This window comes from Leuresthes tenuis, unplaced genomic scaffold (assembly GCF_036924035.1).
Source record: "Leuresthes tenuis unplaced genomic scaffold, fLeuTen1.0.hap1 SCAF_16, whole genome shotgun sequence".
In the NCBI taxonomy this organism is placed as follows: Eukaryota; Metazoa; Chordata; class Actinopteri; order Atheriniformes; family Atherinopsidae; genus Leuresthes; species Leuresthes tenuis.
Window position 1 is genome coordinate 33944470 of NW_027325370.1, and position 7253 is coordinate 33951722.

Genomic DNA, 7253 nt, shown 5'->3' on the forward strand with positions numbered 1-7253 from the left:
GTTGGAGGATGAAATCATAGTCAGTCAGTACAGGGAATGTTATAAAGAGTGGCAGACCCTTCAAGACCTCTACGAAACACATGCACAATGGTGGGAAATGGTGAAGGAAACGACCCAGACTTTTTTTAAACAGCAAGGTAAACGTAAAAAAAGGAAAGAGAATAGATGTATGATGGGACAACAGAAACGCTTACAGCGCTACTTTAAACTAAATCAGTGTGGCATAAACTTTAATGAAGAAATCAAAGATGTCAAAAAGGAAATGTCAGTTTTAGCAGAAATAAAGAGTAAAGGAATTTTTGTAAGAAGCAGGGAGCAGGAAATTGAGGAAGGTGAAAAATGCACACGGTACTTTTTTAAGAAAGTTATAAATAAAAAGGAGTGTATTCAAAATCTAAAAAGAGAAGATGGGTTTTGAACAAAATCCACACAAGAGATGATTGAAACTGTACATACCTTTTATAGTAACATGTACAAAGAGAAACCAGTGCACTTGGAAACATCGGCAGAAATTTTAAAATTCGTTGACAAAACCGTAAAAGAGAATGCACACTTGACACAGGATTTTACTGCTTTAGAGTTAAAAAAAATGCCTAACAGGTTTTAAGAGAAGTCGAGCTCCGGGTTTAGACGGGCTTCCTGCAGAATTCTATCTGACCTTTTGGGACCTTTTATCATCAGACATTTTAGATGTTTTTAAAGATTTTGAAAAACTCGACCGACTGCCTGACAGTTTTAGAGTGGGAATAGTGACTCTACTTTATAAAAAAAATGATAAGACTGACCTAAAGAATTGGAGGCCCATCACACTTTTAAACTTTGACTGTAAACTTTTTAGCAAGGTTTTAGCGACACGGATGTCCTCTGTTTTAGAGGAGGTAATTCACCCAGACCAGGCTTGTGCAATCTCAGGGAGACAACTCACTGACAGCCTCGTACTGATTCGAGACATCATTGATTACGATAGAGAAAGAAACACCCGGCTTGTCATCTTAAATTTAGACTTTGAAAAAGCTTTTCATCAGGTCTCGCATCAATATCTCTTTCAGGTGTTGCAGCCATCGAATAGGACCCTGAAACTTCCACCCTGCACCGCTGTTTGCTTTTTCACAAGAGCAGAGAAGATCGCACCGTTCCCAGCGGCACTGCAGTACCGGGTCGATGCTTGGAGTGAACGGAGCCAGCTCCTTTTTCAACTCCTATTGCTAAAAATCCATTTAATATGTAGTCCTCGTATAGAGGACATATCAAATATTAAACTGATAAGAACAGATACCACACTTGATCTTAGCCAAAAGGCCGAGAAGCGATAACTGTCCACTGGTTCACGTCCGAGGGCCCTTCCTGGCACAATGCGCACTTGTAGCGGTGTTCTTTTTAGTGTCACTTTGCACCTCCGCACTGAGCACTCTTCAGCCCTTTTAAATGGTATAACTTTGCACTCCTGCACGCTCCAGCAAGCACCATTCAAGCAACAACGTCAGCACAGTCGCAACAAGTAAGGCGACTCTACTCAGAGAAGTCACTCTGCACAGTAACAAGATTTCTTTTGCACAGACAGAAAGGGCTTCACCCGCAAAGGTAAAGCCTGCCAAAAATAGAAACAACTCACTAGTGCTGCTCTCCACGGAAGTCTTTAGTAAAAGGCGAAAGACTTGTACGTTATGAAGAGAAACCAGAGTACGATTATCCGTCACTGCAGGAGCAGGGCATCAGGCTAGTTGGCATAGCCACCTTCCCCATGGTGAGCTTTGCTTGGTAGAGACGTTTGCTCCCCCCCCCTTGCTCCTCGGCTGACCAAGTAGGGACAATCGGGCCCTATTCGATGGCTGCCTTGTCTTTTACTCTGTGCAAAAGACAAGGCAGCAACAAAAACACCATGGGAACACCGTATTGAGGCTTTTTTCTGACCGCTCATTCGGTGTCGCGTTTCTTTCAAGCAATTCTCCCGGTTAGCCCGCACTCGGCTTGCTCCCAGAGCCGTGTTAAAGTCTACTTCGCATTCACACTCTCTTCTCAGCAGACTAAAAGAAACTTCCATCCTGCACCGCTGTTTGCTTTTTCACTAGAGCAGAGAAGAGCGCACCGTTCCCAGTGGCACTGCAGTACTGGGTCGATGTTTGGAGTGAACGGAGCAAGCTCCTTTTTCAACTCCTATTGCTAAAAATCCATTTAATATGTAGTCCTCGTATAGAGGACATATCAGAAATTAAACTGATAAGAACAGATATTACACTTGATCTGAGCTAAAAGACCGAGAAGCGATAACTGTCCACTGGTTCACGTCCGAGGGCCCTTCCTGGCACAATGCGCACTTGTAGCGGTGTTCTTTTTATGGCCATAGGTGGCCAGAGTGTCACTTTGCACCTCCGCCCACCCGCTGCACTGAGCACTCTTCAGCCCTTTCAAATGGTATAAATTTGCACTCCCGCACGCTCCAGCAAGCACCATTCAAGCAACAACTTTGCACTCCAGCTTCGAACATCGGCACAGTCGCAACAAGTAAGGCGACTCTACTCAGAGAAGTCACTCTGCACAGTAACAAGATTTCTTTTGCACAGACAAAAAGGGCTTCACCCGCAAAGGTAAAGCCTGCCAAAAATAGAAACAACTCATTAGTGCTGCTCTCCACGGAAGTCTTTAGTAAAAGGCGAAAGACTTGTACGTTATGAAGAGAAACCAGAGTACGATTATCCGTCACTGCAGGAGCAGGGCATCAGGCTAGTTGGCATAGCCACCTTCCCCATGGTGAGCTTTGCTTGGTGGAGACGCTTGCTCCCCCCCCTTGCTCCTCGGCTGACCAAGTAGGAACAATCGGGCCCTATTCGATGGCTGCCTTGTCTTTTACTCTGTGCAAAAGACAAGGCAGCAACAAAAACACCATGGGAACACCGTATTGAGGCTTTTTTCTGACCGCTCATTCGGTGTCGCGTTTCTTTCAAGCAATTCTCCCGGTTAGCCCGCACTCGGATTGCTCCCAGAGCCGTGTTAAAGTCTACTTCGTATTCACTCTCTTTTCTCAGCAGACTCTTGGGATTTTATCTATAAAATGAATTCCTTCACTCAAACTATGTTAAAACTGCTTTGTCCTTCATATTTACCATGTCTAGAAAGATTTAAACAAAAAAAACAACGTCGTACATTGCATCTTTTGATCATACATTTTCGGGCATTCGCACCTTTTCTTACCCGCTTTTTTCAAACCAGGGTCGGACTTTCACACCTTTTAATAGCCGAACAACTCCGCTCCCGCTATTGATTGTGTACAGTCGGGTATTTTCACCTTGTCTTACCCGCTTTTTACCAACTATGGTCGGACATTCACACCTTCTTACAGCGGAACCCCTCCGCTCCCTCTTTTGATGGTGTATGTTTGGGCATTCGCACCTTTTCTTACCCGCTTTTTACAAACAATGGTCAGACATTCAAACCTTCTTGTAGCCGAACACATCCACTCCTGTTTTTGATGATGTATGGTTGGTTATTCGCACCTTTTCTTACCCATTTTTCAGTAAATATGGGTGGACATTCACACCTTCTTGCAGCTGAACACCTCCTCTCCCGCTTATGATCATGTGTGGTTTGATATTCGAAAATTTTCTTTCATGTTTTCTAGCAATTATTGATGGACATTCAGACCTTCTTGCAGCTGAACACCTCCGCTCCCGCTTTTGATGGTGTATAGTCAGGGTTTCGAACCTTTCCTTACCCGCTTTTTACAAACTATGGTCGGACATTCAGACCTTCTTGCAGCCAAAAACCTCCGCTCCCTCTTTTGATCATACATTTTCGGGCATTCGCACCTTTTCTTACCCGCTTTTTACAAACCAGGGTCGGACTTTCACACCTTTTAGTAGCCGAACAACTCCACTCCCGCTATTGATTGTGTACAGTCGTGTATTTTCACCTTGTCTTAACCGCTTTTTACCAACTATGGTCAGACATTCACACCGTCTTACAGCGGAACACCTCCGCTCCCTCTTTTGATGGTGTATAGTCGGGCATTCGAACCTTTTCTTACCCGCTTTTCACCATCTATGGTCGGACATTCACACCATCTTACAGCGGAACACCTCCGCTCCTGCTTTTGATGATGTATGGTTGGGCATTCGAAGCTTTTCTTACCCATTCTTCAGTAATTATGTGTGGACATTAACACCTTCTTGCAGCTGAACACCTCCTCTCCCGCTTATGATCATGTGCGGTTTGATATTCGAAAATTTTCTTTCATGTTTTCTAGCAATTATTGATGGACATTCAGACCTTCTTGCAGCTGAACACCTCCGCTCCCGCTTTTGATGGTGTATAGTCGGGCTTTCGAGCCTTTTCTTCCCCGGTTTTTACAAATTATGTTTGGACATTCAGACCTTCTTGCAGCCGAAGACTTCCGCTCCACCTTTTGGTGTTCTATCACACCTTTTTTTTCAACGCATTTTATAGATTATGGTTGGAAATTCTCAACCACTCTCATCCCAAGACCTCTCCTCCCGCTTTTGTTAATATATTTGAACTTTAGTCGGACATTCACACCTTCTTGCAGCTGAACCACCTCCGCTCCCTGTTTTGATCATGTATGGTCTGGCAATACTACCTTTTCTTACCCGTTTGTGAGTAATTATGGCTGGACATTCACACCTACTTGCAGCCGAACACCACCTCTCTCGCTTTTGATGATGTATGGACCGGCATTCTTACGTTTTCTAACACATTTTTCAGCAATTATGGTCGGAGATTCACACCTACTCACAGCCGAACAACTCCGCTCCCGCATTTGATGGTGTATAGTTGGGCATTCTCATCCATTCTCATTAGCTTTTTGCAAATTATGATCTGACATTCACACCTACTTGCAGTCGAACAGCTCTACTCCCGCTTTTGATTATGTTTGGTTGGATATTCGAACCTGTTCTTAACTGCTTTTTACAATCTTTGGTCGGACGTTCACACATTTTTGCAGCCGAACACCTCCGCTTCCGCTTTTGATGGTATATAATCGGGCATTCGAACCTTTTCTTACCCGCTTTTTAAAAACCATGGTCGGACATTCACACCTTCTTGTAGCCGAACAACTCTGCTCCCGCTATTGATTGTGTACAGTCGGGTATTTTAACCTTTTCTTACCAACTTTTTACCAACTATGGTCGGACATTCACACCGTCTTACAGCGGAACGCCTCCGCTTCCTCTTTTGATGATGTATGGTTGGGCATTTGCACCTTTTCTTACCCATTTTTCAGTAATTATGGGTGGACATTGACACCTTCTTGCAGCTGAACACCTCCTCTTCTGCTTATGATCATGTGCGGTTTGATATTCGAAAATTTTCTTTCATGTTTTCTAGCAATTATTGATGGACATTCAGACCTTCTTGCAGCTGAACACCTTTGCTCCCGCTTTTGATGGTGTATAGTCGGGCTTTCGAGCCTTTTCTTCCCCGGTTTTTACAAATTATGGTTGGACATTCAGACCTTCCTGCAGCCGAAAACCTCCGCTCCCTCTTTTGATCATACATTGTCGGGCATTCGCACCTTTTCTTACCCGCTTTTTACAAACCATGGTCGGACGTTCACACCTTTTAGTAGCCGAACAACTCCACTCCCGCTATTGATTGTGTACAGTCGGGTATTTTAACCTTTTCTTACCCGCTTTTTACCAACTATGGTTGGACATTCACACCTTCTTACAGCGGAACACCTCCGCTCCCTCTTTTTATGGTGTATGTTCGGGCATTCAAACCTTTTCTTACCCGCTTTTTACAAACTATGGTCGGATATTCAAACCTTCTTGTAGCCGAACATATCCACTCCTGCTTTTGATGATGTATGGTTTGACATTCGAAACTACTTGTTGCCCGCTTTTCATTAATTATGGGTGGACATTCACACCTTGTCACAGTCAAACACCTCCGCTCCCTGTTTTGATCATGTATGGTTTGACCTTCGCACCTTCTCTCACCCGCTTTTTACTATGGTCGGCCATTCACAGCTTACTCTCCACCATACTTGTATGGTGGGATATTCACACCCACTTGCATCCGAAGACCTCCGCCCCCACTTTTGTTGATATTTAGTCGGTCATTCGCACCTTACCCGCTTTTGGCAAACTATGGCCTTCTTGCAGCCAAACACCTCTGATCTCACTTTTGATGATGTAAGGTTGGGCATTCAGACCTTGCTTCACCTGCTTTTCAACAAATATAGTCGGACATTCACACCTTATTGCAGCCGAACACTTCCGCTCCACCTTTTAGTGTTCTATCACACCATTTTTTTCACCGCATTTTATAGATTATGGTTGGAAATTCTCAACCACTCTCATCCGAAGACCTCTCCTCCCGCTTTTGTTAATATATTTGAACTTTAGTCGGACATTCACCCCTTCTTGCAGCTGAACCACCTCCGCTCCCTGTTTTGATCATGTATGGTCTGGCATTCTTACCTTTTCCTACCCGTTTGTGAGTAATTATGGCTGGACATTCACACCTAATTGCAGCCGAACACCACCTCTCCCGCTTTTGATTATGTATGGACCGGCATTCTTACCTGTTCTAACACATTTTTCAGCAATTATGGTCAGAGATTCACACCTACTCACAGCTGAACAACTCCGCTCCCGCATTTGATGGTGTATAGTTGGGCATTCTCACCCTTTCTCATCAGCTTTTTGCAAATTATGATCTGACATTCACACCTACTTGCAGTCGAACAGCTCTACTCCCGCTTTTGATTATGTTTGGTTGGATATTCAAACCTTTTAACTGCTTTTTACAAACTTTGGTCGGACGTTCACATCTTCTTGCAGCCGAACACCACAGCTTCCGCTTTTGATGGTATATATTTGGGCATTCGAACCTTTTCTTACCCGCTGTTTTACAAACCATGGTCGGACTTTCACACCTTCTTGTAGCCAAATAACTCCACTCCCGCTATTGATTGTGTACAGTCGGGTATTTTAAACTTTTCTTACCCGCTTTTTACCAACTAAGGTCGGACATTCACACCGTCTTACAGCGGAACACCTCCGCTCCTGCTTTTGATCATGTATGGTTGGGCATTCGAAGCTTTTCTTACCCATTCTTCAGTAATTATGTGTGGACATTAACACCTTCGTGCAGCTGAACACCTCCTCTCCCGCTTATGATCATGTGCGGTTTGATATTCGAAAATTTTCTTTCATGTTTTCTAGCAATTATTGATGGACATTTAGACCTTCTTGCAGCTGAACACCTCCGCTCCCGCTTTTGATGGTGTATAG

At 44.0% G+C, this 7253-nt stretch overlaps 4 non-coding genes across 4 annotated transcripts; all 4 read right to left on the bottom strand.

Annotated features, from left to right (window-relative positions):
• Positions 1-1120: 1120 nt before the first annotated feature.
• Positions 1121-1311, bottom strand: LOC140272544 (U2 spliceosomal RNA). Its single transcript, XR_011907955.1, has one exon. It is a non-coding gene; the product is annotated as a U2 spliceosomal RNA (small nuclear RNA).
• Positions 1312-1570: 259 nt separating this feature from the next.
• Positions 1571-1684, bottom strand: LOC140272528 (U5 spliceosomal RNA). The gene has a single exon (XR_011907941.1). It is a non-coding gene; the product is annotated as a U5 spliceosomal RNA (small nuclear RNA).
• A 391-nt stretch (positions 1685-2075) lies between these two features.
• On the bottom strand, positions 2076-2266 carry LOC140272514 (U2 spliceosomal RNA). Its single transcript, XR_011907928.1, has one exon. It is a non-coding gene; the product is annotated as a U2 spliceosomal RNA (small nuclear RNA).
• A 308-nt stretch (positions 2267-2574) lies between these two features.
• On the bottom strand, positions 2575-2688 carry LOC140272523 (U5 spliceosomal RNA). Its single transcript, XR_011907936.1, has one exon. It is a non-coding gene; the product is annotated as a U5 spliceosomal RNA (small nuclear RNA).
• Positions 2689-7253: the final 4565 nt, after the last annotated feature.